The sequence below is a fragment of the Rousettus aegyptiacus genome, unplaced genomic scaffold, assembly GCF_014176215.1.
Source record: "Rousettus aegyptiacus isolate mRouAeg1 unplaced genomic scaffold, mRouAeg1.p scaffold_m13_p_4, whole genome shotgun sequence".
NCBI lineage: Eukaryota > Metazoa > Chordata > Mammalia > Chiroptera > Pteropodidae > Rousettus > Rousettus aegyptiacus.
In genome coordinates, this window is record NW_023416307.1 from 108,029,156 (window position 1) to 108,050,155 (window position 21,000).

Below are 21,000 nucleotides of genomic sequence, written 5' to 3' on the forward strand. Positions count from 1 at the left end.
TTAGCACAGTATTCTTCCAACCTATGACCCACCTTCTCCTTTAGTCCTTAGAAATAGAACATTCGAAGATCAAGATTGAATTTTCCTGCCTCGACTTTTCATTGTCTACCTGAGTCACTTCTTTCAGTTCTGAGAATCTTTCAAATAGGCATGGACTACTTTGCTACATGAAAAAAACTTTTGAGGAAGAAAATCCTATAATCCTATCCACACCCCCATGTTTATATTCAGAATAAAAATGTCTTCAGATTGAAGTGGGGATAAGGCAAGCAACTCAGGGAAAAGGAAATTAAAAATGCATCACAACAGTGATGAGGTTTCAGGTTATTTTGATTAGAAAGAGCTCTGGCTGAAGGGGGCGGGGGAGGAATGAGAGGATATTTGTTGAAGGTACACACTTCCAGTTAGAAGATGAATAAGTTCCATAGAGATAACACACAGCATTGTGAGTGCAGTTAACAATACTGTGTTTTATGCTTGAAAGTCTCTAAGAGAGTAAATCTTAAATGTTCTCACCACAAAAATGAAATGGTAATTATGTGATATGGTGGAGGTGTCAGCTAATGCTACCATGGTAACCAATTGCAATATATAAGTATATCAAATCAACACGTCAGGCACCTTAAACTTAAACAATGTTATATGTCAATTATATCTCAATAAAGCTGGGGAAAAACAAAACAAAACAAAAAACTAACTCCCCTATCAAATAAAAAAAAAGAAGAAAGAGCTCTCAGGGTATAATCTGGTTATTTTTTCCAGTACTCCTATGATGTAGGAACAATTTAAGTGTAGTCTACTAAAAAAGGGGGCATCTCAACATAGACTTTAGGAAGAGAGCAGGCTGAGGTCAATCAGGGAGATGGGAAGAAGGCTGGCTTTAATTTCTGGGGGCCTGCTCCTAGAATTCTATGCTTTGTTTATTGAAAAACACAAATCCTAAAATCTGGTGCACATTTGGGGCAAGAAGCATATTTATCATTTGTCCCTTTCCAAAAATTAATTAGTATAATTTCACCTCAAACCTCATATAGTTAATAAGATGGTCAGTATAAATAGAAAATCAAAATAACAAGTGTGAGAAAAACATGCTAGCTACAAGGATTCCTGAGAGAGAGGATTGGCTTTGACAGACACTGAATTTTCTGGTAGCTAAGGCAAAAAGGATTATATTATACTGATATTCTTCAAGTGACACCAGAAAACAATAGAACAGCTTCCTTCATCAGACTTTTGGTAGATTTCTTTTCGAATTACTTCTTCAACCTTGAATGTTGTGAAGTATGTACAAGTTCTTGTAGATTAGCTCCATTGGGTTGTGTAGTAACAACTGGAAGGTGGCAGCCAACTTCAGTCATCGCACAGAGTCCTGGAAAAAGAAAAGCCCTGACTATGGTGGCTGAGTCATGAAAATGCATGGCTTTTAGTAAAATTGTCCTCCTGGCCAGAATTTTTTCTCATATAAATTTCTCATATGTTATACACCTATAATAAAATTTGCAGGTTTTCTCTGGGGATGAGGGCAGAGCTGAGTTGGATGTTTTGAGCGAGCCAGAGTAAACGTAGGATTTAAACTGTAGGTCTAAGATTAATTTGAAGAAGATGCACAAGGTCTCTATGGTTTTCTTTCAAATCTATAAAATTGACATAAGACCATTGACTATCTACTGCAAAGGAATATTGTGTTAGAAAAAGAATGTACTGGTGTTTGCAATTGCATCCCTCGAGGGGTGCTTTGCAGAACTCACAAGTGGCTGCTCTAAGCTTAAAGTACTCATCACATCACTTCTGGCTAGATCGTGGGAAATCAGTAGCTGTGGAAGTCAGGGTCATACATTCCATTCTCTGGGAAAATAAGTGCCGAAGTGTCTGCAAGAGAGGAGATTGGGAGATTTTAATTTCTCCATGAATTTTTTTAGTGGTGGCTGATTGGCTCTTTGGTTTGACTTTTCTCACTTCTGTTTTTTTTTTTTTTTTTCCCAAGTGCTGTTTCTTTTACTCACCCCATGGAGTGGCCTCCTTTTCTCTCCACCACCTTACTCTTCTTGTGGCTGCTTCCTTCTCATCCTCGTAATATGGTTTACTTTGGAAAGGTCTTTCTTGGAAAGCAAAGAGTTAAATAATACAGACTGTGCAGTCACTGGAGGGTGGGTAGGTTTGGTCTATAAAGAGGCTTATCTTTGGAAAGAGCCTTAGTCTCCCCTCCCTCCATCCATCCTAGATGTTCTTCTGTTCTCCCTCTCCACATCTTTTTTCCTTCATAGTACTCACTACAAGTCATATATTTACTTGTTCCTTCCTTGTTTGCTCCCTAAGTACACTGGAAGTACCACAGTATAGAGTCATGTCACCAATATGTGCCCAGTGCCCAGCTCAAGGCTAGGTTTGAATGAAGTTATGTACTTCTTCCTTGAAAAAATCAGCATGTTTAAGTGAAATGCAAGATTCAGATTGTAGCTGTTGCTGGTTCCTTTCTCTCAAACCGGGGAGCAAAAATTCAATAAAACATATATTCTATCATGAGAACTAGGATTTGTTTGGCATTTGCTATGCACAGGGAATTTTGTGAACACTATTTTTAATTCTCAAACCTGCAAGGCACATGTCATTTCATTTGGAGAAAGAAGGCTCCAGCTTGGCCCAGCTGTTACTGGCTGAATAGGCATTTGGAGCCAGCTCCGACTTCTGGTCTCTGCCCTTTCCACCTTCCCAGGATGTCTTCTCCCTTTTTGGACATGGCTCAATTCCATGTACCCTCAAAGCTTAGTTTAACACCACTTCCTTCCTCCAAATGCCCCACGTAAATCGTCTCTTTTCTACACTCTCACAGGTTTTTGTCTGTAGCTCTCTTATGATATCTGACATTTTTCTACTTTGGGTCACAGATTTCTTATTCAGGTCTCTTTACCAGGGCTTACTCATCCAGACTGATCTGGCTCCAGTTTACTGCTACAATCTTATCCTATGTCACTCTCTTCTTCCTGCTTGAGGTATTAGCTGTGCTGGTTCCTTTCTGTCCTTGCAACAAACCACATCCTTTGATTTCTTGAGCCCTTGAACATGTACTTCCCTCTGCCTGATGTACTCCTTTCTTCAGTATCATATTTAGCTTGCTTCTCTGCCTCCTTTAAAAATGACCTCCAATATCACCTCCTCAGAGAAGTCTTCCTTGATGCCCAGCTTCCTGTGCATTTTCCTCACCATATCTATCATTATGCAACATCTATGCTTTTGTTTTTAGCATTATCACAACTAGCAATTCTTTTTGTGAGCTGGTTTACTTTTCTTTCTTTCTCACTTGTACATAAGCTCCATGAAGGCCAGTACAATGTCTGTCATGTTTATTAGTATGTCCCAAGCACCCAAATATATAGTCTAGCACAGTGCTTGGCCCACGGTAGGTGCTCAGCAAATATTGTTGAAAAAACATTTGATTGTGTGACTCCTCAAAATCCTGTAATGCTTTACCATTTACCACTCAAAGTCTTACTGTGACTCACAAGGCCTTGACCCCACCCCGTTGAACTGACATCTCTCAGCTCATCTACCTTCTTCTCATTCACTCTACTCTAGTTACACTGGCCTCTTTGATGTTTCTAACACACACCAAGCAAGTTCCTGCCTCAGGACCTTTGCATTTGCTATGCCTTCCTCTGGAATCCTCTCCTCTATGCATTATCCCTTTCTCCCTTCAGGTCTTTGCTCAGCTCTTGCTCTCTGAGGGAGGCTTTCCCCTACCAATCTACTTGAAATGTGAAACTTTCCCTTACCCACAGGCACATACCCATGCTCACACACGCATTCCTCTTCCCCGTCCCTGCTATATTGTCTGTCTCCTCCATGGTAGAGTGTAAGTTCCATTAGGTCAGGGGTCTTTATATGTTTCTCTGCTGCTGCATTCCTTGGATCCCAGAATAGCACCTCACTAGGTATTCAGTATATACAGAATGAATGGCTACCTTGCCCCTTCTGATTTGCCCCATTGTTCCTCATTACTCTCAGATTTCTAGCAAACCTTTATTGAATATCATTTCACAGAATGAATGAATCTGTCACTAGGTACTAAATATGATCCTTTCAAAGAACAAACCAGACACGTTTGAATAAACCGCAGATCTTCAGCAAACACTTGCAGGGTTTTCAGAAAAATAATACTGAAATAATACTGCAAAGCTTAGCTTTTTGCTTTCTGTTCTCATTGGTAAGTCTGGATAATCATTAGTGAAAGAAAATAATTCTTTTTCTTGACATCTTTTTTTCCCCTCTCACTGCTGACATTTCTCATGGCTTCTCCTCTACAGACTTAGTTTCTTTTCATCGCTGACCCTCCCTGGGAGAGGGAGCTCTCTTCTAAAGGTAGGGTAGTTGTAGCAATCTTTGGGGTGCATAAACTTTTGAATTAACTCTATAATTAAGAGAGATAAACAGTGAACAGAAAGAGCTACGAGGGTGAATTTATGAAGCATTTTCCAACCTTATTCACCCACAGCTAAAAGCTGCAGGTCAAGGGTTGCCATAATTAGTACATCTTTTTAATAACTGCAGGTCACAAAGTGTGGGATGGTGCCTGCTTCTGTGCCAGCCGGGCCGTGTGATTTTACCATATTAGTATTGCCTGAGTTTCCTGTTTTTGTTTTAAGAAGTAGCCCCACCTTTTTGTGCATTAAACTTTTCCTTTGGCCTAGTTTACAAGACACTTTCTGGCCACCCACTGCATTCTTCCTTTCTGTTCTGCCGGTCCCTCGAGCTGCTGGCCACGTATCACTCACCAGCCTCTGCTTCACTTGCCCATTTCCTACTCTCTGCACCCCCTCAAGTATGAGCTTCTTGAGCACAGGGAGGGTAGCGGTTCCCAAAAAAGTCCACTGAAAAAGTCAGAAATGAATATAATTTGCTCTCCTCTTTACCTTTCATTAGAGATTTGACCTAAATATGAGTCATATCCTAAACTACTCTTCTTAGACAGTTGAAGATAAAATGTCTTGTTTCAACTTTTTAGGAAATTTAGGCAAAAACATTTTCAGAATCTATATGTATCTAATCACCCTGGGTTTTTGTTTGTTTGTTGAAATTACGTGTTAGCACAATTTCAATGCCTTTGAGGGAGGCCTATTTAGAAATCCCTTCTTTAGCTTATTTTATAAAATACAAAACTGCACAAAAAAAAATTTAAGGATTTAAAAAGCCATGGATGTCTGTAAAAACTCACCTTTTGTTAGTCCAAATATCCCTTAAGTGAAATGATTTCCAAATCCTGTTCCAGAATTTGTTTCTGTTCTGTAGCACTTAGACTGATCAATTTTCAGAAGTTGTAGGAGAGAAAATAAATTCTGTCTCCAAATGATGTTTATAATCTCAAATCTAAATTAAAACATGCCGATTCCACAGCAATAGTCACTATGGAAATAGAAACATATAGGCCTCGATTCTAAATCAAGAGAGTGTTTAGCTGGGTGGTATATATTTTCCATCATGTTTTTGAAAAATCTGTTACAGTGTATGCATTTTCAAAGGCTTAGATTTGATAAGCTTCTAAGAAATAGTACATGTGTGGGTCAGATTAGAATTAAATGTACTTTGTATACTTCTCAAATGTAGTTTATAATTTCCTACACCTATTAATGAAAATTCTGTTAAATTTTTAGACTTATTTTATGGGATTTAAAAAAAATAAAGACATATGTGAAATAAATCCATGGAAACATCCGTAGCAGGCAGATATACCTACACATTATCTTCATTCAAATTCTTCTAAAATTCAAATGTTTTATTAAGAATACTAACAAATATAGAATAGATTTTAAAGTTTAAATAGAATTGCCACTCACATCTCAATTTACACCTAATTATCAAGCTTTATTTAGTTTTAGAAACTGTTTAAAAATATATTTGCTAGTTTAAAAAATTGTGAGCTTTAAAAAAAACCCAAAAGTAAAAATAGAAATAATTTATTCTAAAGATAACATGCAAAAAAAGTCTTTAAACTATTTAGAAGTTCTAAAAGTTGAAAAGCTTTCCCCTCTCTTCAGATGAATAAACAATATATCTTTATTCTTTAAAATTTTTTTCTAGCAATTAGTCAACAAATATTTCTTCAGCCAGTGTTTGTGTGCCTACTATGTGCTAGGCTATGTTCTAAAATCAAATGTCCCTTCTCAAATAATATAAATATAAAATAAACATATGCTGTGATCATTTGCTTTAAATATAAGCCAAGCATATAACTCCTTTACATAAAATACATAATTATCCTCATTTTAAAATTACATAGTTCCTTTCTTTCAAGGAGCTCAAGATGTTTAGAGTCAAAACCGTTACCTTCACACTTAATGGAAACCAAGTCCTACGTACCTTTTCTTGCACCAGGCATATCTTTCCAAAAACTAAAGACAGAAGAGAATAATTATACACTCCTTGGTGAAGACAGAGTGATACAGCAGTCCTGCCAGTTCCTTGCCCAGTAATCTCTCATCAATTGCAGAATGAGGGTGGCCTGGTCTCCTCTTTGTCACAAAAAGATCTGTTGTCAAAATTTAGTCAATCCTCTTTTTTCCTCTCTCTCTCCTGGCATTAGATGAGATCAGCATCTCTCCCTCTGCTGATATTTAACCTCAAAAATCGCCTGCTTAAATGTACTGTGCAGTATCATGGAATGAAATAGGTCAGCTCGTCTTGTATCTGTGTTCACTACTTTAGCCATTTGGACATCCTTTTAAGTGTACAGCTTGTCTCATAATTAGCCAGAACACTAAGATCTTTCTCAGTAGCAGCTGACACCTTATAGTCATGCCTCCAAATGTATTGAGGATAATGATGTGTAAAATTCAGATTTGTTCTAATAGCATTAACCTAGGTAGCAATTTTCTTGTCTACCTTTTTGCTCTCTCTATTCAACTTTTCTGTTTGCTAGAAGACCCCTTCTCAGAGACTTGTGTTTTTATGTGTTTTTTTTTCCTCATACACTTTTTGTTTTTGAGCTGAAATGACCAGCTGTTTTGGAATCACGCAGATCTATTCTAAGTTTAAGCTAATAAATTGTTTAACAAATAATGGATATGAAGTTTCGCCTGAAATTCTAAAAAAAACTACTGTATCATTTAGAGCTCTTAGCTGCAAGTAACATGCCAGTGGCTTAAATGATAAGGAAACTGATTATTTCACATTGTAAGAAACTCACAAGGAGGAGCCAGGTCTGTTTCCGTGTGATTCTTTAGATTGGCCTTCCTCTATGTGAAGTTTTCCTTGAGGCTGGTAGAAAGATGCTACAGGAGTTCGAGCCTCTTGTGCAGCTCTGACAATGTCCATATAAACAAATTGTCTCTTGGGAGCAGTAGAACCTTTCCCAGAAACTGTCTTGGCTGACCCGGTCTCCTGTTGGCCAGAATTTTATCACATGTTTATTCCTGAACTAACCAATGGCGAGGAGAAGGGGATTGGTGTGGCTGGCTTAGCTAAACTGGACTATATCCCCTGGAACTACCAATTGGGGTAGGGCAGCTTTCCTGAAGTGCTCAAAGCTTGGAGAAAGGTGATATCCGAATAAAATTAGCTTGCAGTTTAGAAGGATGTGGAGGAAGCAGCAATATGAATGCTAGATAGCCAGCCAATAGTTTAGTGTCTGCTATATATGATTTTGGGAAAGAAGGCAAGAAAGGTATTCACAAAGCCAGAATGACATTTTAGAACTGAAGAACACTTCCCCGCAAGGTTAGCAAATGTAAGTAGAGAGTGATATGTTTCTTTGGGATCATAAGGTTTTTTAAAACACATTTCAGGATAATAAAAACACTAGGTATAGATGGATTCATTTAATGTACAAAAATAGAATTTGTCTCTTTAAAAAATTTAGCAGTTTATAAACTTGCTTTATAAATTAGCAACTGTAGGTAACAACAGAAATAAAGCACTTAATAACCTTTGTGTCTGAAGTTCAAAATGTTATCAATGGAGAGAATTAATTAGCTGAAATCATCTGAACATGCTTTGTAATTTGTTTTCTTCAAAATTTGATTTGACATTTATATTAAACCTAGTTTTGAAAAAAAATGTTTTTGATGCTACTTGGCATATCTTTGTACTACATTATGTGTTACTGTAGAATTTACAAGATCAACATTTAGATGTCACCAGGGAGACATACACCCTTGTACTGTGATAGACATCGGGCTCTCTCAAAGTAGCAGCAGCTATTTACATTGAACTTAAATAGGCAACTATGGAAATGTCAAGAAGCATTGGATTTTTGTAACTTGGGATCATTGAGGAGAATTAGGCTTTTCACTTTTAATTTGTATTCAAGTGACCAAAAGTTGTCTTCTGTATTAGAATGATATCATATGAGCAACCTCAAACCAGGCATCACAAGCCTTTAGTGTATTGTGAAATCAACTTAGGGGCCATCATCAGTATTCTTTTTTCCTTCTATGATTTAGTTTAAAAATATATAGTACAGGTACAAGTAGGTTCATTTTATTTGAACTTAATTATTTATTATGAAAAATTTCAAGCATATACAAAAGCAGAGAAAATAGTATAATGAACCACAGGTACCCATCACCCAGCTAGCTCCAACACTTATCAAGATTTGTGCCACACAAGCTTTATCTTTTTTTTTTTTTGCTAATGTATTTTAAAGACGATCCTAGACATTATTTCATTTCACTCCCATGTATTTCAGAATGTATTTTAAGTACAGAAATTTTCTTAGTCATGTAATCATTATTATTCCTAATAAAATTAACAACTATTTGATATTCTGTAATATCCAATCTCCAAAATACCTGAATATTCCAGTTCCCTCAAGAAACTTATTTTAAAAATAGATCTTTTTATAGTTGGTTTATTTGAAACAGAACTTTTGTTTGTGTGTCTCTATATCTATTTGTGATAAGTCATAATTGTAAAACAGATTTTTAAATGTGGGTTGCAGTCAAAAACATTCTGGAAAGTTATTGTTGAGGGCATTGACAAGTTTTTACTGGGGACTCGGGAGTAAATTTTTCTTGTAGATAGGCAATTTCTTTAGATGCAAAAAGATATCATAAAATAAAGATTTCGGCAATCAACTGCTTGTTTCTTCTGTGTAGAGCTATGGAAACGCTTTGACTCTTTTTTTTTTCCTCAACTGAAGTATCAATTTTCTTATTTTATGAATACATAAGCAATTCATTCTAAGAAGCTATTAATGTGACCGTTCATGGTACTTGATTAAGTAACTCAGAGTAGAGGAGATGCAGTCTCAGGTTTGAGTCTTAGACACATAGTTGATTTAGATAACTTTGTTTTTTGCTAAAATAGCATTTTATGGGGCAAGATGGCAAGGTCAAGTGTTTAGTTATGTGATATATTTATCATTTTTTCCATGTTTTTCCAGGTCAACTGATTAGGGAACAGCAAGAAACCAAAAAAAGGTTTTTTCCAGCAACTGTGTTCTCAAAAGTCCATTGAAATATCAGCATTTCCAGTCACAGGGCCTTTGCATATGCCGATCTATTTGCCAAGCAGAATTAACTTCCTCCCTTGTTGCTGTTTTTCCTAGTTTTTTCTTTTCTTCCTTTAAATTTCAATCTCCTCTTTCCTAGCAAGGCTTTCCCTGACTCCCCCAATTATGTGCTTAAACCATCATGAACTACTCATTTGTAGAACTTAATAGTGTTGCAGTTTTACATTTCTTTGTTGCAGTAATTCATCTACTATCTCTTTCTCTGCCTAGTTTGTAAGCTCCATGAGGGAGGGGACTGTCCTTGCTCATCATTGTCACCTCAGCACCTAATTCAATTGAACTCAACAAATATTTTATGAATGAATGAAGTGCTGACTAATGGACTGAATGCTGTCAGCCATAAAGAAAAATATGCATACCAAATATATCTTTATAATTCAGAATCCTAATTTTTCTTTCAACTTATGTTTTTTTTTTCCCCTCTGGAATTTCAAAGAAATATGGCATGGGTAATTTATAAGGTGCAATAGTCAGTCCCTGTTTTTCATGATGTCTAAAACAATGTAATGATTTTAGCAGGGCAACTTTTATGAATTGTGAAGGGGATTTATAGATGACTGTTTTGTAAGGCTACAAGAGAACTTTGTAGTATAAGATACATTGGAAAATATGTAAGGTCAATCCTAGTTACTGAGAAATTTCCCATAGTTTTGAAAGCTTTGATTTATATTAGAAATAGATGAATGTGTGAAGCAATTGGATAAAGTCCATGAGACTTAGCCTGGGATACAGGCTGTCCACAGTATGGCATAGGCAGCCTCTCTAGTCTCAATTCTGTCACTTCTTGTTTTAGTCTTAACACTTCAATGATATAGACTATTTGTTCTTCAAATATGCCAAAGCATTTCATGCTTTCCTGCTCTTAGCTCTGTTCTGAAACCAGCCCTGTCCCTGTTCTGTCAGCTAAATATCTTATACCCTAAAATATATACATATTTTTTATAAATTATCTGTGAAATATTAAAGTGTTACATATTAGGATGAGGTCCCCTTTGACAATTTATTTATGTACACATTATCTACTTGTGAGACATATAGTAATACTGTGTGTACACCTTTTTAATAGAAATGATTTATTAAATCTACATATTTCCTTTTCACTTAAAATTGTGTCTCAGAGATTGATCTCATGCCTTTTAACTGTTGTGTATTATTCCATTGTATGAACAGATAATGGAGTTTTTAATTTCCCTACTAAGGATATCCAAGTTGTTCCTAATTTTTTAAAAATACTACAACCCAAACTTTAGGAAGCATATTTGTATGTGCCTTATTGTCCAACTGTGTGAATATTTCTCTAGAATATGAATGGAAACGTTGGGCCATAGGGTGTGTGACTTTGAAGGTTTTACAGAAACTGCAAAGTTGCCCTGCAAAGTGGCTGCACTTGCTTAGACTCCTACCAGCAGCACATGAGAGGACAGTTCGCCTATATCCTTACCAGTACTTAGTGATGTCAAACGTTGTCGTGTTTTCCAATGTGATGGGTGAGAAATGGTATCTTCACATTTCCCTGATTATTGTTGAGCTTTAATATTATCTTTTACCTTGAGTAGTTGTAGTTATTTCCTTTTCTGTGAAGCTCTTGCTTCTGGCTGCCCTCTCTGCCTGTTTGGGCCCTGGTTCACTGCTGTGGCTTCTCGGCTTCTCTGCTCTCATTATTTCGGGCTCTTTGGGTTCTCTTCTTGTTTGTGAGAAGGACTATAGAAGTATTAACTTATTTCTCTTTTAATTTATTCAAAATATATTTATCAAGCACCTGCTAGGTGCTAGGCGGTGTGACAAGAGTTGATGATTTGGTGGTGACAAGACAGAGTCTCTGCCATTACAGAGCTTGTATTTCAGTGGGAGGAATAGACGACATATTAATGAGTGGTACATAGTATAATGTCATGTACTACAAAGGTAAAGCGGGTAAGACGATAGAGGTTCTGGGGCCTAAGAGAGGATGTGTTTTAGAGAAGGTGGTCATAGAAGACCTCTACTGAGATAAATTTGAGCAGAGGCCAGAATGAAGTGAGGCAGAGAAGAACTTCTGAGGAGATGAATTAGCACGTGCAAAAGCACTGAAGTAAAAGCAAGGAATGGGAAGAAAGCTAGTATGGCTGGAGCTCAGAGGTAAAGGGCAGAGAGTAGGAAATGGTGTTGGAAAGGTAGTCAGAATCCAGATCCTAAAGGACTTTGAGGGACATGATAAAGATTTTATTTCAAGAGTGATGGAAACCTTGGAGCTTTGCAGGCAGTAGAGTGTCATTGAGATGACTCTAGTTGCTCTTAGTAAAAGAGGGACAAGTGTAGAAGTATAGAGAATAGGCAAGTGAGCATAGCAGTAGTCCAGATAACGTTGTCCAAGTGTCATGATGAGCCGAGTGGTGAGGAATAGTCATATGTGGGACATACTTTGAAGGTGGAGCTAGCATGACTCGCTGTTGAATTGTATGTATGGTAAGAGCAGGGAAAAGAGTTGGAGGTGACTCCAGGATTTTGATCTGGCTATTGGAGGAATAGTGATAGCACTTACAAAGATAGAGAAGTCTGTGGGAAGGGGATCGGTTTGAAGGGAGAAATCTAGAGCTCTGTTTTAAACATTGTTAAATTTGAGATGCTTATTAAATATCCCAATATCGAATGGGCATTCAGATCAAGGGAAAAATCAAAACTGAGAATATGTATTTAGCAGTTATCCTCTTAGGGGATTGTGTTTAACACCATGGCCTGGATGGTATCACCGAGGGACTAGCTAGAGAGGGAAATAGGATCAAAGACTGAGCCAAGGGCCACTCCAATATCTAGGAGTTGGGGACTAGGAAAAGGAGCCAGTAGACAAGAGTTGTCAGGAATCTGGAAACTAGGTGCAGAAGCATTTCAAGAATGAGGGAATGACAAATTATGTCAAATGCTGCCAAAGGATTGAGAAAGATGCATGCTTAGGACAAACATTGGACTTAGTAAGGTAGATGACATTGGTGACCTCTACTCTAGTAGTCTCAGTGGAGCAGGTTGTGGAGAAAAATCAGAGGTAAGGAAGTGGAGATGCCCATTGTTTATAAGGGTTGGGTACAGTGAGAGAGCTGTCAGTATTGCTTTTCTGCTATCTAGGAGCTAGAAATTTCTTGGCCAATTTCTACTACTCTACTCAGAGCCATTCAAAACAGCACTGTTTCCCTCTCCCAACTTCTTTACCTCTGCATACTCATCACTCCCATTTCCCAGGCTATATTAGAAGTCCTACATTGGTCTTTTTATAACATTCTACTCTACACTGCTGACTCCCTCACAGACAAGAGGCTCTGAGGCACCCACATTGTTTATCTCCACCCATACATAATTCCTAGTCTATCGGAGTCTCAGTAATAAATATTTGTTGAATTGAACTTTATTTCTGATTCAATTTTATAAGGGAAGGTGAGGTAAAAGGAAGCACTATTCTAGTCAGAGGAGAGTCTGAATTTGATAAGCACGAGAAGAAGTAAATACGTTCTATTAGATGAGCAAGAGACTACATAATGATGCAAAAGCAGCACCATTTTTCATGACATTGATATTGCCAGTAGGAGCAGAACAGAGTGCTTCAAGAACCCGATGTATCTCTGTTAAAAACCAAAGTTAGTTTTAAATGAGGGTTAGTACAAAGGTCTTTGCTCACAGCTTTTCACTAGTAAGTGACAATGATGTTAATTCCATTTTGGACTCAGCCTATTAAGTTTTTGCAGTTAAAATACATGCTTTGCAAAAGCAGTGTTTCTTTTCAACCTAATTTTAACTGGTAATTACTTCTCTATGGTTCTTCTGGAGAACCTGTTGCTGTGGTAGTGGGAATTGGGAAGAAGCAGAAACGAAGAATGCTGAGTCCTCAGATGTAAAAAGAGAGCTCCTGGTGTGACTTCCACAGTCACTTAATGTCATACTGCTTCCATTTTACCATCTATATTTTTGATGATTAATAGTATTGGTCTGTAATGTACTTTTCCTATAAAAGATGCTTTGTTATCAGTATTAATACTGCTCCTAATGATTAACAAATTCCTCTAAGAAAAAACCTTCGATTTCAGTATCCACCTTTTTTTTTTTATCTTGTACCATAAGAAAACCAACTCCAAATCATTTTATCTGGCTTGTGGCCTCCTGCTGTTTTATCTTTAATAAATGTCCTTATCAAATGTACTTTAAGAGTCTGGTCAAAAGACGAGTCCTAGTTTTAATGTGCATCCAAAAATATTTACTGAGTATCTAATATCTTCTAGGAATTGGAATTGGACTTAAACTTGGGATTTTAAAAATGAAAACACATGTAAATACAACTCTGAGGTCAAAACAATATTCTACTCTGCTCTTATAAATTTTCACTTGCCTTCTGAAATATTCTGTTGGAAATGAAGTCTGAAAATGTCAATTAACTATTTAACCTTAAGTTTTTCCCTCCAAAGTCAGTAATTATAGTCTTCATTGTTAATATTAGAATGGATTTAAAAAAAAATGCTTATGGGTTACTGATTCAGGGCATTGTAAGGGCTCTTATGTTAGTCTGGTTTAAAGCTCCTCAGTGAAATATAATGCAAGTCCCATATGTAAGTTCGAATTGTCTAGGAGCTACTTTAGAAAAAGTAAACAAAAACAAGTAACATAATTAAAATAATATATTTAACCCAATATATTCAAAATATTTCAATATGTGATCAATACAAAAACTAACAAGCTACATTCTTTCATTCATACTGTCTTTGAAATCCAATGTGTATTTACACTTGGATGCTAAATTTTTATTGGAAATACTTGATACCTGTTTAGATTTCACAAAACTTACAGTTGAAAGAGTAGATTCACATACCCAAGTTGTTCTAAACACATTTAAAATTTTTCCAATAATTGAAATTAAATAAAAATTAAGTTTTTCAGTTGCACTGACTCCACTTCAGGGCTCAATTGTCATGTGTGGTTAGAGGCTGCCATATTGGACAAGGTAGATATAGAACATTCCTACCACTGCAGGAAGTTCTGTTGTGTAACACAGGTTTAACTCAACTCACAAGGAAACCGAGTCAGTTAATAGCAGACCTGGGTCTAGAAGCTTGTTTGTAAAGAGATCCATAGACATTGAAAAACCACCTAGAGCACCAACTTTTCAGAAGATACATGGTCAAATGAATTTCAATACATTAAGTGTAATGTATTTTTTAACTGTTAATGGAGAAGTTTTCTAAAAGGAATTATCCTGCTTATATATAGGGTTGGTTGTCATACATAGCAAGATTTAAATCAAATAGCTTACACCATGGACATGCTCAGGTTATATGCAGTGAGGACTTTTTTGTGTGTGTGTGTGGCAACATATACATAACATAAAATTTGCCATTTTAACTTTTAAGTGTACATTTCAGTGGCATTGAGAACCTTCACATTGTTGTGAAACCATTATCACTATCCATCTCCAGAACTTTTTCATCTTCCCAACTGAAACTCGGCACCCATTAAACACCAACTCCCCATACTTAACCCCAGCCCTTGGCAACTACCATTGTACTTTATATCTCTAAATTTGATTACTTTAGTACCTCATGTAAGAGGAATAATACACTATTTGAGTTTTTTCTGTCCTGCTTATTTCACTTAGTATAGTGTCTTTAAGTTTCATCCATATTACACATGTGTCAAAATGTCCTTCCATTTAAAGACTGAATAATATTCCATCGTACATATATGCCATATTCTAAAAATTGAGACAAAATTGACATACAGTATTGTGTAAATGTATAACATGTTGATACATTTATATATTGTGATATGATTGCCAATATAGTTTTAGCTGACACCTCTATCATATGACATAATTATCACTTATTTTTTAACATGAGAATATTTAACATCTGGTCTCTTAGCAGTTTTGAAGTATATAATACAGTATTGGTAACTATAATCATTATGCTGTGAGTTAGATCTCTGGAACTTATTTCTTTTCCAGTTGCAGGTTTACACCCTTTAACAGTATCTCTCCAATTTCCTCACGACCCCACCCCTGGTAAACACCATTCTACTGTTTCCACGAGTTTAGCTTTTTAAGATTCTACTTATAAGTGATATCATGCAATATTTGTCTTTCCCTGTCTGGCTTATCTTATCAAGCATAATACTCTCAAGTTCCATTCATGTTGTCACAAATGGCAGAATTTCCTTCTTTCTTATGGTTGAATATTACTGTGTGTGTATGTTTTCTTTATCCATTTATCTATTGATGGACACTAACATTTCCATACCTAGGCTATTGTGAATAATGCTGTAGTGAATATAGGAATGCAGGTATGTTTTCAATATCTTGCTTTCAATTTTGGGGGCTTATATATCCAGAAGTGGGATTGCTGGATCATATGGTAGTTATATTCTTGATTTCAGAGGGAACCTCCATACTGTTTTTTTACAGTAGCTGAATACCTTACATTCCTACCAACAGTGTGTGGGAGTTCCATTTTCTCCATATTGTCACCAACATTTATTGTTCCTTGTCTTCTTGATGATAGCCATTCTAATTGCTGTGGGGTAATCTCTCATTGTGGTTTTGATTTGCATTTCCCTGATGGTTAGTGATGTTAAGCACCTTTTGATGTATCTATTGGCCATATGGATGTCTTCTTTGGGAAAATGTCTATTCAATTCCTCTGCTCATTTTTTAATAGTATTGCTTGTTTTTGTTTTGTTGTTATTAAGTTTTATGAATTCTTTATATATTTTGGATATTAACCTATTATCCAATATATGATTTACAACTACTTTTTTCCCATTCTATGTGTTGCCCTTTCATTTGTTGATTTTTTTTTACTTTGATTATGCAAAAGATTTTTCATTTGTTGTAGTACCACTTACTGATTTTTTGCTTTTGTGTCTTAAACTTTTGGTGTTATATCCAAAAAATCGTTGCCAAGACCAATGTCAAGGAGCTTTTCCCCAATGGTTTCTTATAGGAGTTTAACCATGTCAAGTCTATGTTTAAATCTTTAATACATTTTGAGTTAATTTTTGTGAGTGGTGTAAGATCAGGGTCCAATTTAATTTTCCTGCATGTGGTTATCCAGTTTCCCCAACACCATTTGTTGAAGAGATTATCCTTTCCCTACTAAGTGTTCATGAATTCCTTGTCAAATATTAGTTGACTATATGCAGGGGTTTACTTCTGGGCTCTCAATTCTGTTCCATTGGTCTATGTGTCTGTTTTTATGCCAGACCATACTGTTTTAATTTGTATAGCTTTGTAGTATAGTTTGAAATCAGGAAATGTGGTGCTTCTAAGTGTTCTTTCTCAGAATTGCTTTGGATATTTGGGGTCTTTTGTGGTTCCATACAAAATTTAGGTTTGTTTTTCTATTTCTATGAAATGTGCCATTTGAATTTTCATAGGGATTATATTGAATCTACAGATAGCTTTGGGTATTATGGACATTTGAACAATATTAATTCTTCTGATCACGAACATGAGATTATCTTTCAATTTGTGTCTTCAGTTTCTTTTATCAAAGTCTTATAGTTTTCATTGTTCAGACCTTGGTTAAATTTCCTTGTTTAAATTTATTCCTAAGTATTTTATTGTTTTTGATGTTCTTGTGAATGCAATAATTTTCTTTTTTCAGATAGTTCATTGTTAGTTTGTAGAAATGCAGCTGATTCATGAATGTTGATTTCATATCCTGAAACTCTACTGAATTCATTGATTAGTTCCAACAATTTTTGGGTTGTCTTTAGGATTTTTTCTATATAAGATCATATTGTCTACAAGTAATAACAATATTACTTCTTCCTTTCCAATTTGGATGCCTTTTATCTCTTTGTTCGCCTACTTGCTCCAGCTAGGATTTCCAGTACTATATTGAATAAGAGAGGTGAGAGCGGGCATCCTAGTCTTCTTCCTGATCTTTAGAGTAAAAGCTTTCAGTCTTTCACCACTGAGTATGATATTAGCAGTGGGTTTGTCACATATGGCCTTTATTGTGTTAAGGTATATTCCTTCTTTACCCAACTTGTTGAAGATTTTTATCATAAAAAGATGTATTTTGTAAAATGCTTTTCCTGAATTTGTTAAGATGATAATATGATATTTATCTTTCATTCTATTAATGTGGTACATAACATTTATTGGTTTCTGTACGTTGAATCATCCTTGCATCCCAGGGATAAATCCTACTTGGTCACAGTATATAATTCTTTTCATGTATTATTGAATTCAATTTCTAATATTAAGAATTTTTACATCTATATTCATCCGTTTTCTTTTAGTGTCCTAATACTGGCCTCATAAAATAAGTTTGGAAATGTTTCCTTTTTAGATTTTTGAAAAGAATTTGAGAAAGATTGATGTTAATTAGTCTTTCAGTGTGTGGTAGAATTCACCAGTGCAGCCATCTGGTCCTGGGATTTTTTTGTGTTGGAAGGTTTTTGATTACTGATTCAAATTCCTTACTGATTACTGGTATGTTCAAATTTTTTATTTCTTTATGATTCAGTCTTGATAGGTTGCATGTTTCTAGGAATCAAACGACCATTTCTTCTAGGTTATCCAATTTTTTGCTTATAATTTTTCATAGTAGTCTCTTGTGAACCTATATGTTTTCGTAATATTGTAATGTTTCCTCCTCTTTCATTTTTGAATTATTTGAGTCTTCTCTTTTTTCCTTAGTCTAGCTAATGGTTCATCAATTTTATCTTTTGATAAAACCAGCTCTTAATTTTTTTGATTTTTCTTATTGTTTTTCTGGTCTCCATTTCATTTCTTTTTGTTTTGATCTTTATTTCCTTCCTCTGCTAACTTTAGCTTGCCTTTTCCTCCCTTTTTTTCCTCTTTCTAATTCTTTGCAGTATAAAGCTAGGTTCTTTTTTTTTTTTTTAGATTTTCTATTTTTTTAATATATGCACTTATTACCATATAGAAATTCCCCACTTTCTGAAAATTAGTATCACACCACTTTACCTCTATGAAAGACCTACATAGTACAGCAACGTCTTTTTTCATGAAAGCAAAAATCTTTGAATTTCTTTCAGTTAGTGAAAACAGGTGCTAATGTAGATCTTTTGTAAAATCAAAGTGACATAATTTGAGCTTTTGGAAGGCAGCATATTCTTTGCTTTAAGCAATTTTGACTTACAAAGGATTCATAGGAATCTTCTACTTTTGGATAGTAGGGGGAAGCTGTAAATGTCCCTCTAAGCCATTTTTGCAGCATTTCATAGTTTGGGGTATGTGTGTCTCTTTTCATTTGTTTCAAGATATTTTTCAATTTCCCCTTTGATTTCTTCTTTGACTCATTGGTCATTCAGGAGTGTGTTGTTCAGTTTCCGTGTTTGTAAATTTTCTAGCTTTTCTCTTGTTTATTTCTAGTTTCATTCTGTCGTGGTTGGAAAAGATATTTGGTATGATTTCGATCATCATAAATTTGTCTGTGGCTTATATGATCTACCCTGGAGAATGTTCCGTGTGCACTTGAGAAGAATGTGAATTCTGCTTCTGTTGGATGGAATGTTCTTTAAATATGTTAGATCCATTCCATCTAATAGATGACTCAATTTAATATTTTCTTGTTGATTTTCTGTGTGAATGATGTACTCATTGCTGAAAGTTGGGCATTAAAATTCCCTATTATCATATTGTTTTCTGTTTCTCTCTTTGGATCTGTTAGTATTTGCTTAATATATTTAGGTGTTCTGATGTTAGGTACATGTATATTTACGATTGTTTTATCTTCTTGATGAATTGACTCCTTTATCATTATATAATGACCTTCCCTGCCTCTCGTTACTATTTTTTCCTTAAAGTCTATTTTGTCAGGTAGAAGTATAGCTACCTTCACTTCTTTTGTATATCACATTTTGTATGCATTCAACTGGTGGTAGATATTTGGGTTGTTTTTACCTTTTGGGTATTGTGATTAATGCCGCTATGAATGTTGATCTACAAATAGCTGTTGAAATAATGAGGTGGTTTTTTTTTTTCATTCATAAACCTATTCATCATAAACCTATTCATTAGGCTTACACAGTGTCCAAGGTAGTAGCAGTGGAAATGTTGCTTCACTGGAAAACCCCCACTCAAGATCTTTGAATAGGGAAAAAAAGTCTCTCTGTTCTAATAATATTTTGAGAAACTGCTTTGTTTCCTTGAGTTGAGAAGACATTTTAGATATTCATACTATATTAGACCTTATCACCGTTTAATATTCAAGTATTACTTTTTGTTTATCACTACCCTCAACCCACTCCACCCACTAACCCATGCAGAATGTAAATTCCATGAGTCCATGGATTTTGGGGGGGTGTTTTGTTTACTAACCTATTCTTGGTGCTTAGAGCTATGTCTACTACATGGTAGATAGTCAATAAGATCTGTTGAATGAATCAATGAATGGTGCTTGACTGTTATCTGCCTCCATGTTTAATGGCTATCACTTTAAAAAGCTGTAGATTTGGCTCTTGAACATCTCAGAATTTGTTCTCCTGAGGTAGAGCATTCTACTACAAGGATATATTTATAAGTGTTATAGATCTTATAAATGACAGAGACAGGTATGAAAAATAATTATGTTGTATTGGGAGGTTAAAGAAGCTAGAGATGAACTAGAGAAAATATATAAATGGAATTTTGTATCCCTGTAACTTGATTGTATTTTTCCCAAAGTGATATCATATAAAACATCAAAAAAACTTCTACACTGATAACTTGGACTTAGGGAAAGGTAATAAATAATCCTTTGACCTTAACAGTGGAAGTTAAATGACCCAATTATCATCAAAAAGATAAAAGCAAAATGTCATTACTTTCTAAAATAAGGACACAATTGTTTTCTCTCAATGCAAATATTTATTGATTTGTGTTGTTGTCAATCTAGACCCTTCTTCAGCTATCTCAGTCTCTGTCTCTTTTGAAGCACAAATTAGAGTTTTTAAAATAGTTAGAACTTTAAAACATTAAGGTAGTAGATGTGGTCCTTTTTCTTATAAGGTATCTTATGAGGTAAGATGACGTCCGGATGCATTTTTTAGCTTTTGTCTTTGTTGCAGTCATTTACCTTGTCTTGGATTTTAGTAAGAATATAATCTCAGTTCCAGGTAGAAAGGGAGATCACAATGCCAGGTGTCAAGTCCGCAAAGCAGTCTTCTCCTTAATTGCTAAAGTTTGACATATGCCCATGTTTGTCCCAGAAAATTCTAAACATTCTCTTATTGGCAATAGGGAGTTAACTTTCCTATGTAGGCAAATTAACTTCGAAATTATAAGAAAAACAAACTCATCCCTAAAGAGAGTGACCGCCTTATTCCAACTTGTTCTAAAAGTAATTTCTCTCCTCTTTCCCTTTTCTATATTTTTCACAGATTTTTTTTTCCTGTTTGAACTCACCAGCTAATTATTGCCCTATCTGAAGAGTAGATTTTGGTCAGAAACCTAATGAAAGTAGAAGAGGTCAAAATAGACTATTGAAATGAAGAGTGTTTTAAGTCATGTAGCTATTCTATTTGGGCAGTTC